Below are 16,172 nucleotides of genomic sequence, written 5' to 3'. Positions count from 1 at the left end.
GATACATCATAGTCAAACTTTAAAACTAATAACAAAGAAAAATATTGAGAAGATCCAGAAAATAACAACCTATTGCTTATTGGAGAAAATGTATAATTTTTATTTATGTTATAATTAAACATATAGTGTAATATTAGTTTCAGGAGTAAAATTTTAATGATTCAGCACTTACATATAACACCCGGTGCACATAACAAGTGTCCTCCTTAATACCCATCATCCATTTAGACCATCCCTCTATCCACCTCCCCTCTAGCAACCCTCAATTTATTCTCTATATTTAAGAGTCTCTTATGGTTTGCCTCCCTCTTGTTTTTTTTTTCTTTCCCCTAATTTCATCTGTTTTGTTTCTTATACTCCACATGAGTAAAATTATATGGTATTTTCTTTCCCTGACTTATTTCACTTAGCATAATATAATCTAGTTTCATCCATGTTGTTGCAAATGGCACAATGTAATTATTTTTGATGGCTGAGTAATATTCCACTGTGTGTATATAGATCTATGTCTACATCTATACCTATATATCTATATCTATATCTATATCTATCTATATCTGTCTGAATATATATCACAACTTCTTTATCCATTCATCAGTTGATGGACATTTGGGCTCTTTCCTTAATTTGGCTACTGTTGATGATGCTGCTATAAATATCTGGGTGCATGTGTCCCTTGTAATAAGTATTTTGGTGTACTTTGAGTAAATACTTATTAGTGCAGTTGCTGGGTTGTAGAGTCGTTCCATTTTTCACTTTTTGAGGAACCTCCATACTGTTTTCCATAGTGGCTGCATCCATTTGAAATCTCACCATAGTGTAAGAAGGTTTCCCTTTCTCTGCAACCGAGCCATCACCTGTTATTTCCTGTGTTGTTAAATTTATCCATTCTGCTGGGTGTGAAGTATTATGTCATTGTGGTTTTTATTTGTATTTCCCTGATGATGACTAGTGATATTGAACACTTTTTCACGTATCTGTTCACCATCTGTATCTCTTCTTCCTTGCCAATGTCTATTCATGTCTTCTACCCACTTCTTAACTGGATTATTTGTTTCTTGGGTGTTGAGTTTCATAAGTTCTTTATAAATTTTGGATACAATTTCTTTATCAGATGTGTCATTTGAAAATATCTTCTTCCATTCCAAAGGATGCCTTTTAAAAGTTTTGTTGATTCTTTCTTTCACTTTGCAGAAGCTTTTTATCTTGATTAAGCTCCAATAGTTAATTTTTGCATTTCTCTCCCTTGCCTCTGGCGATGTGTCTGGTAAGAAGTTGCTAGGGCCAATGACAAAAAGTTGCTGCCTATAGTTCTCTAGGATTTTGATGGTTTACAGTCTCACATTTTGATCTTTCATCCATTTTAAACTTATTTTGTTTACGATGTAAGAAAGTGGTACAGTTTCATTCTTATGCATGTTGCTGTCCAGTTTTCCCAACACCATTTATTGAAGAGACTTTTTTTTCCATTGGATATTTTTTCCTGCTTTGTATAAGATTAGTTGACCATACAGATGTGGGTCTATTTCTGGGTTTTCTATTCTGTTTCATGATATATGTGTTTGTTTTGTTGCCAGTACAATATGGTCTTGATGAGTACAGCTTTGTAATATAGCCTGATATCTGGAATTGTGATGTCTCACCTTTGCCTTTCTTTTTTAAGATTGCTTTGGCTATTTGGGGTATTTTTTGGTTAAATACAAATGTTAAGATTGTTTTAGCTCTGTGAAAAATGCTGGCGGTATTTTTATAGGTATTGCATTAAATGTGTGGATTACCCTGGGTAGTATAGATATTTTGACAATATTTGTTCCTCCAATCCATGAGCATGGAAATCTTTTCCATTTATTTCTGTCCTCTTTAAATTCTTTCATCATTGTTCTATAGTTTCACAGTACACCTTTTTTGCTCCTTGGTTATGTTTATTCCTAGGTATCTTATGGGTTTTGTTGCAATATAAATGGGATTGATTCCTTGATTTCTCTTCCTGCTGCTTCATTATTGATGTATAAAATGTAACAGGCTTATGGATATTGATTTTGTGACCTACAACTTTACTGAATTTGTGTATCAGTTCTAGCAATTTTCTGGTGGAGTCTTTCAGGTTTTCTACATAGAGTATGATGTCATCTGCAAATGCTGAAAGTTTTACTTCTTCCTTGCCAATTTAGATGACTCATTTCTTTTTGTTTTCTTATTGCTGTGGTTAGGACTTCCAATATGCTGATAAATGACAGAGATGAGAGTGGATATCTTTGTCTTGTTCCTGATAATAGAGGAAAAGCTCTCCATTTCTCCACATTGAGGATGATATTATTTGTGGATATTTTGTATATGGCCTATATGATGTTGAGGTACGTTCCCTATGTCCCTGCTTTGTTGACGGTTTTTTTTTTTTTATCAAGAATGGACACTGTACATTCTCAAAACTTTTTCTCCATCTATTGAGAGCATCATATATTTCTTATCATTTCTGTTATTAATGTGCTGTATCACATTGATAGATTTGCAAATATTAAACCAACCTAGCAAAGCAGGAATAAATCCACCTTGATTGTGATGAATAATTCTATTTTTAATGGTTATTAATTTATTTTGAAAGAGAGAGAGAGAGATGGAGAGTGTGGATGGAGGGGCATAGAGAGAGGAGAGGGATAATTCCAAGTAGGCTCTGCACTGTCAGCAGTGAGCCCTATGCAGGGCTCAGTCTCACAAACCATGAGATCATGACCTGAGCCAAAATGAAGGGTTGAACGCTTAAACAACTGAGACACCCAAGGCCCTCAGTAAACAATTCTTTTAATGTACTGTTGGATTTGATTTGCTACTATCTCATTCAGAATTATCGCATCCATGTTCATCAGGGATATAGGCCTGTAATTCTTTTTAGTGGGTCTTTTTCTGGTTTGGGCATCAAGGTAATACCAGCTTCATAGAATGAGTTTGGAAGTTTTCCTTCCATTTCTATTTTTTGGAACAGTATGAGAATAGGTATTAACTCTTCTTTAAATATTTGTTATAATTATTCCTGGAGGCCATCTGTACCTGGTTTTGTTTGTTGGGAGATTTGTTTTTTTATTACAGATTCAATTTTTTGCTGGTTATTCATCTGTTCAAATTTTCTATTTTTTTTTTCCTGTTTCAGGTTAGTAGTTTGTTTATATGTGTTCAGGAATTTATTGATTTCTTCCAGATTGCTGACTTTGTTGCCATATAATTTTTCATAATACCTTATTTTTTAATTAAAATAAATATGCTTATTTATTTTTGAGCAAGAGAGAGACATAGACAGAGTGTGAGCAGGGTAGGGGAAAAGAGAGAGGGAGACACAGAATCTGAAGCAGGTTCAAGGCTCTGAGCTGTCAGCATAGAGCTTGACACAGGGCTTGAACCCACAAACCATGAGATCATGACCTGAGCTGAAATCAGACCACTTAACTGACTGAGCCACCCAGGTGCCCCATAATACCCTCTTAAAAAATGTTTATTATTTTTAGTGGGGTAGGGGCAGAGAGAGAAAATCCCAAGCAGGCTCTGTGCTATCAGTGCAGAGCTGGACACAGGGCTCAATCTCACAAACCATGAGAGCATGACCTGAGCCGAGATCAAGAGTTGGATGCTTAACCGACTGAGTCACCCAGGTGCCCCTCGTAATATTCTCTTATAATTGATTGTATTTCTGTGGTGTTGCTTGTGATCTCTCCTTTATCATTTGTGATTCTGATTTATTTCTTTTTTCTTTTTGGTAAGTCCAGCTATGGTTTTATCAATTTTATTAATTATTTCAAAGAATCAATTCCTAATTCCATTGATCAGTTCTACTGGTTTTTTTTTCCTGCTTCTATACCATTTATTTCTGCTCTAATCTTTATTACTTTCTTCTGATGGCTTTAGGCTTTATTTGCTATACCTTTTCAAGCTCCTTTTTAGGTGTTAGGTTAGGCTGTGTAATTGAATTTTTTCTTGCTTCTTTATGTAGGCCTGTATTGCTATATACTCCCCTTTTAATACTACTTTTGCTGCATCCCTTATGTTTTGGACTTTCATGTTTTCATTTTCATTTGTTTCAAGTATTTTTTTTATTTCAAGTATTTTTTTTTCATTTCCTGTTTAATCCATTCAGTTTTTAGTAGCATGTTCTTTAACTTTCATGTATTTTGGTCTTTCCAATTTTTTTTTCTTGTAGCTGACTTCATGTTTCATAACGTTGTGGTCAGAAAATATACATGCTATGATCTCAGTATTTTTGTCCTTATTGAGGTCAGATTTATGACCCAGTATTAGACCTATTCTGGAGAATATTCCATGTTCACTCAAAAAGAATGTGTATTCTATTGCTTTAGGGTGCAATGTTCTGAATATATCTGTTAAGTCCATCTGTTCCTGTATATCATTCAAATCCATTGTTTTCTTGTTGGTTTTCTGCTTAGATGATCTGTCCATTGCTGCAAGTCGAATGTTAAGATCACCTACTATTATTGTATTATTATCAATGAATTTGTTTATGTTTGCTTCTAATTCTTTATATATCTGGGGGTTCCCAAGTTGTGGGTATGAATACTTACAATTGTTAGATCTTCTTGTTGGATAGAACACTTTATTATTACATAGTGCCCTTATTCATCTCTTGTTACAGACTTTGGTTTAAAATCTAGTTTGTCTGATATAAGTACGGCTACTCTGGCTTTCCTTTTACATTCATTAGTGTAATAAATATTTCTTCATCCTGTCACTTTCAATCTTCCAGCATCTTTAGTTCTAAAATGAGTCTCTTGTAGGCAGCACATAGATGGGCCCAGTTTTTTAATATACATTAATTCCCTATGCATTTTGATTTAGGCTTTTAGTTCATTTACATTCAGAATGATTATTGATAGATATCAACTTAATGCCATTACATTAGCTGTTAATTCATTGTTTCTGGAGAGTTTCTCCATTCCACTTTGTCACTTTTGGTCTTTCTTTCCCAAAGTATCTCTTTTAATATTTCTTGCAGAGCTGGGATTTTTAAAACATTTTTTTAAAGTTTATTAATTTATTTTTGAGAGAGAGAGAGAGAAAGAGAGAGAGAGAACAAGAGGGGAACTGGCAGAGAGAGAGGGAATTCCAAGTATACTCTGTGACACAGCATGGAGACCAACATGGGGCTCAATTTCATGAACTATAAGAGCATTACCTGAGCTGAAACCAGGAGGTGGACACTTAACTGACTGATCACCCAGGTGCGCTGTTTCGTGGATGGTTTAATGGTCACTAACTTTCAGCTTTTGTTTGCCTGGGAAAATACTTATCTTTTCTTCTATTCTGAAGAACAGCCTCACTGGATAAAATATTCTTGGCTGCATATTTTTCCTATTCAACAAGTTGAATATATCATGCTACTACTTTCTGGCCTGCCAAGTTTCTGTGGAAAGGTCTGCTGCTAATCTTATTTGTCTTCCCCTGTAAGTTAGGGATTTATTTTCCCTTCCTGCTTTTAGGATTTTTTTTTATTTCTGTATTTTGCAAATTGTACTATGATATGTAATGGTGTTGTCCTTCTTTTTGTTGATTTTCATGGGAGTTCTCTGTGCCTCCTGGATTTGGATATCTGTTTCTTTTCCCAGATTAGGGGAGTTTTCAGCTACACTTAGCTCCAATAAAACTTCTGCTCCCTTTTCCCTCTCTTCTTTTGGGACTCTTGTGTTACAAATGTTATTACAATTTATGCACTTGTTGAGTTCCTAAGTCTACATTCGTGATCCAATATTTTTCTTTTCCTCTTCTTTTCAGCGTCATTATTTTCAATAATTTTATCTTCTATATAATATATTCATTCCTTTCTTTTTCCATCTTTGTGTTTATTATATTCAGTCAGTTGTCAATATTATTTATAGCAGTTTTTCAATTTCAACTTAATTAGTTTTTAGTTCCTTTATCTCTGTGGTAAGAGACTCTCTCGCATCTTCTATGCTTTTCTCAAGCCCAGTTAGCATCCTTAGGATTGTTGTCCTAAATTCTGGATCAACCATATATTACTTATATATGTTAAGTACATATATTTCAAAAATAGATCCATGGTCATGACTTTTTCTTGCTCTTTTTTTGGGGAGGATTAATTTCTCTGTCTTGGATTTTTGTCTAGTTCTCTTCTTCTCTGTGTTAGGAAAGCCTCGTATGTTTTTTACTATTAAGAATAACGGCTTTATGAAGAAGGGACCATATACTGTCCAAGGCCTGGGACTTCATGAAGTATTCTGGTGTATGTTGCATCAGTCTATTGCTATGTTTTGGCTCCTCTTTCCCTCATGTCAATTCTCTACAGAATTTCCCCTTGCCTGCAGTGGGATGTGTTTGGATCTTGTTCAGAGTATGGAGAATTCTAACTAGATTTGCTCCAGGTGCTTGTTAAAAGAGGCATGATCCTATTTTCATTAAAGGTGAGGATTTTAAGCACTCTATCATCAGTTGACTTGGTGCATGAGGGGGTTTGTGCTTGTCTTCTGGAGAAGGGGCTCACTGCTCTCTTTCTCAGGCACACTTACCCTAGTAAAGAAACACCTGCAGCACACAAGGAGGTGGAGCATGGTGTAAGTGAATCAGGCCTCCACAGTTTGTGCTATTCTCACTGATATCAGTCGTGCTGATAGGCAGGGGAGAAAAATGTTGCCAGCTCTCTCCCTCATAAATGGAGAGTGTAGTTCTTGCCCACCATTGTCTGGAAAGCCCTTACAGAAGAATGACAATCATCCCTTGTGTGTCCCAGGTGTCCCTCATATCCCTGCCTTCACCCTGTGTCTGGCCATCTGCCTTCCCAACAAAACAGTGGATCTGTGTTTTATCTCAGGCACATCAGCTGAGTTTCAAGCCCAAAATTTAGGCACCCAGCTCAGTGTGGACCTGAACTGGTCCTGTGGAGTAGGGTCTCACTACACTGGGGCAGGTGCATTTGTTCCTAAAGGGCATTTGCACCGACACTTGGGAGCTTTGAATTTAGAGTAAAGTGCAGCAAAAAGTGTGAATCCAGGTTAGCCGCCTTCAGCAGATGTCCTTGCCACTTTGCCAAAGAATACAATAGTGTAATTTAGCCTGCCTGCTCTTTTGTACCCTGAGAGATAATACCTCCTCTCCCAGATGCACTCCAAGAAGTGGAAACTGTCTCCCAGTATACCCCAGGGGATCCTCAGATTTTGTTCTCTGCTCCTGGGCCTCTGCCCTCCTTTTCCCTAGGAGCACTGTTGCACCCACGGGGCTCAACGCTGACCATGGCATGGGCTTCTAAAAGTCCAGTTCTTAAGCTCTGTTGGTTGTTAAAACTCACCATAATCAGCCCCTCTCGTTTTCCCTGTCAGTGGTTTGGGGGAAGTGTTTTCCTTGTGCAATCCCTTCAGCACTGCTCTCTTTCCCTCTCTCTCTCTTCTCTCTGTGATTAAGGATCCCTCTCCTCTACAGAACCCAAGATCCTTTTCACCCCCAAATCCCATCTTCACACCTCCTAACTTCCATAATGCAGCCTCTTGTCTCCCTATAGTTGTGCAGTTTGTTCTCTTAGTCCTCAGATCAATTTCTTGGTTGTTCAGAATGATTTGATATTTATCTAGTTGTGTTCAAGGGACAAGGCAAGCATATGATCCTCCTACTACTCTGTCATCTTAACTCCACCCCATTTGAAGGAAAAGCAATTTAAAGAGGAAGAGATTTCTAATAAAAATCCACGGAGGCCAGAAGAAAATGGTATATTTTTCTAGTGCTGAAAAAAATAACTATCAACCAGAATTATGTATCTGGTGAAAATATTCTTAGAAATGAAGAGGAAATGAAGAAATTCTCAGATGAAGGACAACTAAGAGAACTGGTTGTCATCCAACTTTTTCTAAAAGAATGGCTAAAGAAAAAAATGGTTAAAGAAGCCCCTTAACTGAAAGAAAATAAGAGAAAAAATTGAATATCAGAAAGAAATGAACATAAAGAGTAAACAAATATGTAAATATTTATGAAACACTTAAAACTAAGTGAAAGTAAAATTAGATCATATCAAAATTTGTGGACCTCAGCTAAAGCAGTACTGAAAGAAAATGTTATAGCATTACATGTTTATCTTATAAATCAGAAAAGTGGTAAAACAAATGATTTAATCTCCCACCTTTAGAAAATAAAGAAATGAATAGCAAACTAAAACCAAAGTAAGCAGGAAAAAAAAACATAAAAATAAAGGTAAGGACAGAAATAAATGAAAGTGAAAGCAGAAGAACAATAAATAAAATTAAAGAAACAATAGCAGATTCTTTGACAAGATCAATAAAATTTGAAAAGCTCTAGCTAGAATGATAAAGACCAAAAAAAGACACAAATTCCCAATATCAGTACTTAAAAGGAAATATTACCACAGTTACCAAAGATCTAAAATAATAAAAAGGAATAGTATGAACAATACTAAACACATAAATTAAAGAAGTTGAATGAGGGGTGCCTGGGTGGCGCAGTCGGTTAAGCGTCCGACTTCAGCCAGGTCACGATCTCGTGGTCTGTGAGTTCGAGCCCCGTGTCAGGCTCTGGGCTGATGGCTCGGAGCCTGGAGCCTGTTTCCAATTCTGTGTGTCTCCCTCTCTCTCTGCCCCTTCCCCGTTCATGCTCTGTCTCTCTCTGTCCCAAAAATAAATAAAAACCGTTGAAAAAAAAAAATAAAGAAAGAAGTTGAATGAAATGGGCCAACCCCTCAAAAAGCACAAACTATTCAAACTTGCCTAACAGGAAAAATAGTGTGAGTAACTTTAAAGGAATTAAACTCAGAACTTACCCCCCTCCCCCACAAATGAAATAACAGCACACAGATGGCTTCATTGGGCAACTCTACAAAGAATTTTAAGAAGAATTAACACCAACTCTACATAATTTCTTCCAGAAAATAAAAGAAAGGGAAACTCTTCTCAATTTTCTTATGAAACAAATGTTACTCTGATACTAAATATGAAGTCATTACAAAACCCAGACTGCAGGCCAATACCTCCTGAGCATAGATGAAAAATTCCTAACAAACTTAGCAAACCAAATCCAACAATATATAAAAAGAATTAGACACTATGATCAAGTGTGATTTATTCCAGGTATGTAAGATTGTTTTTACATTGGAAAATCACCCAATGTATTTCACCATATCAACAGGCTAAAAATGAAAAATCATATGATCACAAAAATATATGTAGAAGATGTATTTGACAAAATCCAACACCGATTCATGAAAAAAAAAAACCTCTCTCTTGGGGCGCCTGGGTGGCGCAGTCGGTTACGCGTCCTACTTCAGCCAGGTCACGATCTCGCGGTCCGTGAGTTCGAGCCCCGCGTCGGGCTCTGGGCTGATGGCTCAGAGCCTGGAGCCTGTTTCCGATTCTGTGTCTCCCTCTCTCTCTGCCCCTCCCCCGTTCATGCTCTGTCTCTCTCTGTCCCAAAAATAAATAAAAAAAAAAAAAAAAAAAAACCTCTCAGCAAGTGACCATAAAGATAAATTACCTCAACTTGATAAAGAGTATCTACAAAGAAGTCTACAAAGAACATCAAACATAATGTTGATAAACTGAATGCTTTTCTGTTAAAATCAGGAACAAGTCTGGGGTGCCTGGGTGGCTCAGTTAAGCATCTTATTCTGGATTTTGGCTCAGGTCATGATCTCATGTTTCATGGGATCCAGCTCCACGTCTGGCCCTGCACTGTCCCAGTGCTTGGAATTTTCTGTTTCCTTCTCTCTGTCCTTCCCCTACTCATGCACCTTCTCTCTCTCTCTCTCTCTCTCTCTCTCTCTGTCTAAAAAATATATACATACACATTTAAGAAAATCAGGAACAAGTCAAAGATGCCCACTTCCACCACTAATATTCAATGTAGTACTGAAAATCTTGGCCATCAAAAGGTAAAAAAAGGAGATAAAAATCATACAAATAAAAAAGGCAGAAATAAAACTTTTTATCTTCAGATAACATGGCCTGATTGTCTATGCAGAAAATCCCCAAGATTAAAACAAACCAAAAATGTTTTTGAGGTAATGAGTGGGGCTATGTATGATGCCAAGATACAAGATCAACATATAAAAATCAACAGTATTTCTATATACTAAGAAAGAGGTAGTGTGAAAACTGAATTTGAAAATCCAAAACCATTTATAATTGTAAAAATAATGAAATACGTATGTATAAGTTTAACAAATCTTGTATAGGACTTATATGCCAAAAGCTAAATTTGCTTATGAAAGACATCAAATAAAATGAAAATAAATAGAACGATGTACTGTGTTGATGGATTGAAAAAGTCAAAATAGCGAAAATGTCAAATTTCCTTCAAATTACTCGGTAGGTTTAATGCAATTCTTACCAAATTCCAGCAAGGATTTTTATGGACTTAAAGTAGCTTTTGTAAAATATATTAGAAAGGCACAGGCTTTAGAAGATCCATAACAATTTTGAAGAATAAAATAGGAGGAATTATTTTGATATTAAATCTTATTGTGGAGATTTAATAGTTAAGTTCATGGTATTGGCAGAAAGATAGATACATAGATAAATAAAACTGAATAAAGAACCCAGAAATAACCCTAGGCAAGTGCAGATTTCTGATTTTTGACAAAAGTGCAAAAAAATATCAATACAGGAAAATAGCCTTTTCACCAAATGGTGCTGGAGCAGAAAAACAAAAGTATCGATCTGAGATCATGATCATAAATGTAAAAGGTATAACTATAAAACGTATAGAAGAAAACACAGGAGAAAATCTTCAGGACCTGAGGCTAAACAAAGAGATTGCAGACTTGATACTAAAAGCACCATATTAGAAAAAAAAAAAAAACATGGCAGATTGAACTTCATCAAAATTAAAAGATTTTGCTGTGTGTAAGACCTTGCTAAGAGAATATAGAAACAAGTAATAGAATGGGAGAAATATTTGCAAACCACATATTTGACAAAGGACTTGAATCTAGAATATATAAAGAACTTTCAAAATTCAACAATATGAAAACAAGGAAAACAATTAGAAAATAAGGATTAAGACATGAAGAGACATTTCAACAAAGAGGATATACAGACAAAGTTTCAATATCACTAGCCATTAGAGAATAGAAATTAAAATCACAATGATATCATTAGACACACCTATGAGAAAAGCTAATTAAAAACAAAAGACAGCACAAAATTCTGGCAAGCATGTGGAAAACTTGGACCATTTATATGTTGCTTATGGGAATATAAAAATGGTCCAGCCATTCTGAGAGACAATATGGCAGTTTGTTGTAAACTATACACACACTTACCATACGACCCAGAAATTGCACTTTAGGACACTTGTCCCAGAGAAATAAAAGTTATTAATATAACTTTTATGTAATCATAAAAACATGTACACAAATGTACATAGTAGCTTTATTAATCATATGCAAAAACTGAAACAAGATGTCCTACAATACATTAATGGTTACACAACCACTCAGCAACAAAAAGGAAAAACTATTGACACACAAAAAAATTTTGATAAATATTAACGGAATTAAGATGAGTGAAATAAAAGGTAATCTCAAAAAGTCACATATTCTATGATTCCATTTTTAGAACATTCTTATGATGGAATTATAGAGATGGAAAACAGCTTAGTGGTTCTCAGAAGCTAGGGATCATGGGGGTGGGGTAGACGATAAAGGTACAGCAGAAGAAAACCCTGTGGTGATGGAACATGTACAGATTTGTGTGGGTGGTTATACAAATCTATACATGTGATAAAATTCCACAGAAAGACACACACACACCAAAGAGTGTGTGTAAAACTGGTGAAAATGAATAAGGTCTTTGGTTATATCAATGTAAATTTTATGACTTTCATATTATACTCATGTTGTAAAAGACATTGCCATTGGGAGAAACTGGCTGAAAGAAACATAAGATTTTTCTGTATTCTTTTTGCTTCTTACTGTCAATTGACAATTGTTTCTAAATTAAAAAAAAATAAATGAAGTAATTCAAAGAAGATTTCCAAGCTTTGCACAGTGGCAGCATCATAGCCAATGAGGTTTGTCCGAAGCATGATTATTGCTAAAAGAAAATTTCCAGTGAGATATGTCCCTTTTTCCTCTCATTTATATTTAGAATCACTGAACAGCATAAAATGAATAGAACTATATATTTCACTTTCCTTTACGTACTTTAGCTTCATCATAAAGTTTATTTGTAATGAGTTTTGAATTTTACTTGGCACAATACATTTGCCTCTCATTCAAAATAATATAATACTCAGAAGATATATTTTTCATTTTAACCAAAATCAACAATAATTTCCAAACACCTAAATAGTATCACTTGGTCTGAAAGTTTTCATTCAGTATCTAACATTCTCTCAGGAATAAAGAGAGAAAAGCATTTGAATAGAGAATATTTACATTATTAGAGTGTCAATATATAGCCCCAATCCTCTTCTAAACTGAAATTATTCCATTTTCATAAAAACAAATGTGATATTCTAGATGAGATATACTTTAGGTTCTGATGATCAAAGGAAGTTGAAATTATTAGCTTTTCATCTATAGCCTGTGGACTGATTTAAAATGTAATGTTTCAGTGGACTCAAGTCTTGGACAAGATGATAAATTTATTGTCCCACTGTTTCTATAGAATTCCAGTTTTGATCATCAGTGATTCTTGCACATGTAAAGTTTTCAATAAATACATTAAATATGAAATAAAAATATGAAAACCTCTATTCCTGCTAGTGGTTTGGGAGACCAGTGGCTGTCATGGGCAGAGGATCTTGTTGTGTGCCTTTGCTTCCACATGGGTTAACTACAGTGAATAGTCACAACTGCTCAGAACTGACTGTTAAAGGAATCTCAGAACTGACTGTTAAAAATCACACAACATAATATTATAACATGCAACTGATTTGCTCAATTTGTTTGACAAATCTATGGAAAAATAAAATCAAAGGCTTCACTTGTCTGATCAGTCAGTTTAGTCAAAATGTTTGAGTCAAAACCAAAGTACCAATTTTGGTAAGTAATTTTGGACACAGTATAAATGGACACCACTGCCAGGAAAGCCCAGGTCATACAGAGTTGGAAATGTCTGCGTGTGAAAATTCAAGGAGAAATGCAAATTAGTGAGATATGTATTACATTGTCACCCAATTTTACAAAGCACAGAAAGAGGTGGGCTACATGAAGTTTACTCTAATGGTATTCTTTTCATTTTTCTGAATTTTCGACATAATAGCAAAGCTGGCATTTTATAATTTCCATAGCTATAAATCATTTTTAAATCATGATGATATTACTCAAAACAGATATGAAAACATATGTCTGCCATAGCTGTATAAACCGCTTACTTGTCATATTCTATAAATGTTAAATCTTCTACTTTAACTTCATTTCCTTTTATTAACTCAAATATATTGAAGAAAATATATTTTATCTTAATATCACATATATAACTGGTAAATTTCACATCAAAAATCTCAATTAAAAGAGAGATTTCCACCATAACCTGGGTGCAGTTTAATATGCCACTCCTTTCTATTAATGTCCTCATCAGAATGTGTGACAAACCCATTTGATTGAAATGAGTAAAACTTCCATTCAGAAACACCAGTATATACCACTGTGTATTTTATGAAAATCAGTTACTGTATATCTGTACTATCGTTCCAGCTGATTTTTCAAAAGACACAGTAGTGTGTACTCGAGCACTGCAGCACACAGGCCAGTCCTAAATGCCATTTTCACTTATGGGGATTGCAGTTCCAATAGAATCATATATATATTATACAGCTTCAGATTTTCCTAGAAAGTTACTTTGCTACCACACTGTCCTTCAAATAGTCATGAATGGGGGTAAAGAACAAATTGTTACTGGGTTAAGAATGAGACTTCATCTTTAACTAGAATTTCATTACTTATGTAAGAGTTTGGGTTTTTAAATATACTGAAACTGACTTCTTCCATTCTGACAAATATTTGGAAATCAATCATTTACATCTTGGAGTCCCGGGGGTATAGCCTTTCAGTGTTTGGATAAGAAATGACTAAACATGTGACAAGGAAACCAACCATGGATCAATGAAATTAAAATTTCATTCCAAATTCTAACTAAAGTGCCTATCTATATAATTAGGAAGCAAGTTCAGTCTAGAGAAGAAAGATAAATTTCTCCATTAACTCTTCAGCTCATGGAATCTTTTTTCTATATATTGAGTATCTTTAGTAGAGTTAGAAAAAATACATCCTATATTGAAGTACAAAGAGACCATTTGATGATCTGATAAGTTACCTGTTGGTTTAAGGTCTTTAGCTTACTGTTACTGTTTAACTCATGATGACAGCCACAATGTATAGCCTAAAACCTATGCCAATATGTTTTCTTTTTCTTTTACCTTTGAGTCTTCCAATGCTTACTCAATTTTCATATCAAGATAGCATACCTTTGAAATTTTTACTCTCCCAATCTTCATTAACCTCATATCCTATGAAAAAACTGTTTTATGTATTCCACCACAACTATCTCCTCCCCAAACCCAACAGGCCTTACCTGGTCAGAGTCAGGCCCCTGAGCACTGTAGACATCACACAGAATTGTAACAACTTCAACCCAGGCATCTAAAACCCAGCAGCAAGTGATTGAAGATTCAGAAGATGGCGGCATAGGAGACTGCTGGGCTCACCTCATTCTGCTGATCACTTAGATTCCACCCTCATCAGAATAAATAACCCAGAAAACTGCCAGAAGACCAGCAGAATGGACTCTCCAGAGCCAAATGCAGAGAAGAGGCCCAGGGAAGAGGGTAGGAAGGGCAGAGAGGTGGTGCATGCTACGAGGAATGGCGGGAGGGGCCTGGAGTGGTGGAGGAGCAGTCCACCTGACAAGGCAAATCCCCCGAAGTCTGGCTTGCAAAAGCAGAGGGGCCGGACTCCATGAATTCTGACAGTCAGCAGGACATAACATCTGGAATGCTAAAAGACAACTGCTCTGCTCTCAAAGAGAAGGGAGGGCAAGAGGACACTGTGAGGGAGAGTGGTTGAGACCTGGAAGGACAGAGCTCAGTGGGGGAACAAGGCACAGGAAAGCACCATTTCTCTTTCTCATTCCCCAGCCAAAATTCCAAAGGGAACCATTTCCCATCACTGAACTTGTTTGCACCCTGCAAATGCTCAATGCTGTGCTTCTGTGGATCCATCCCTCAGGCAGGCCTGCCTCCCTCTAGGTGCTTCAGGGCCCCTCCTGCAGGGAGCCTCTGACAGCAAAGCTAAGCCTACCGGTCCCACCCCTGTGCACTTTGTGGATCCAACCTAATACACTCTTAGCCAGATCCCATGGAAGCAGCACCACAAGCCTGACAGTGTGCAAGCAGCTGTGGACAAGGGCCACACCACTCCACAGTGAGTCCTGCCCCTGGGAGAGGGGATGATAAGGTACACACCAGTCTGACTGTGGCCCAAGCAGTGGGTTGGGGGCAGACATTGGGTCTGACTGTCGCCCTGCCCACCAACACAAGTTACTCCAGACAGCACAGGGTAGTGCCCTACAGTTTGGAGCCACCACAAGGACTACCCAAAATGACAAAATGAAATAAATCTCCTCAAAAGAAGCTCCAGGAAGTAGCGACAGCTAATGAACTGATCAAAAACGATTTAAGCAATATAACAAGAATTTAGAATAATAGTCATAAAATTAATCGCTGGTCTTGAAAAAAGCATAGAGGACAGAAGAGAATCTATTTCTACAGAGATCAAGGGACTAAGAAATAGTCACGAGAAGCGAAAAAATGTTATAAATGAGGTGCAAAATAAACTGGAGGCACCATAGCATGGATTGAAGAGGCAGAGGAAGGAATAGGTGAATTAGAAGATAAAATTATGGAAAAAGAGGAAGCTGACAAAAAGATAAAAAAGATAAAAAAATCCAGGAGTATGAGGGGAGAATTAGAGAACTAAGTGCTACAATCAAATGGATTGCATTTGATTTGATACATCCGTATCATAGGATTTCCAGAAGATGAAGAGACACAGAAAGGGGCTGAAGGTGTACTTGAACAAATCAGAGCTGAGAACTTCGCTGATCTGGGGAAGGAAAAACGCATTGAAATCCAAGACGCACAGAGAACTCCTTTCAGACATAACTTGAACAGATCTGCACAACATATCATAGGGAAACTGGCAAAATACAAGGATA

The 16,172-nt window shown here is 36.3% G+C and overlaps 1 protein-coding gene and 1 non-coding gene across 2 annotated transcripts in view; one reads left to right on the top strand and one right to left on the bottom strand.

Moving 5' to 3' along the window:
- Positions 1-16,172, bottom strand: part of DACH2 (dachshund family transcription factor 2) — a 748,066-nt gene that overhangs the window by 99,181 nt on the left and 632,713 nt on the right. The window lies entirely within an intron of this gene.
- LOC131503377 (U4 spliceosomal RNA) lies at positions 11,991-12,124 on the top strand. Its single transcript, XR_009257442.1, has one exon. It is a non-coding gene; the product is annotated as a U4 spliceosomal RNA (small nuclear RNA).

The sequence above is a fragment of the Neofelis nebulosa genome, chromosome X (genome assembly GCF_028018385.1).
Source record: "Neofelis nebulosa isolate mNeoNeb1 chromosome X, mNeoNeb1.pri, whole genome shotgun sequence".
Taxonomy (NCBI): domain Eukaryota; kingdom Metazoa; phylum Chordata; class Mammalia; order Carnivora; family Felidae; genus Neofelis; species Neofelis nebulosa.
This window is presented reverse-complemented; position numbering and strand designations above follow the sequence as displayed.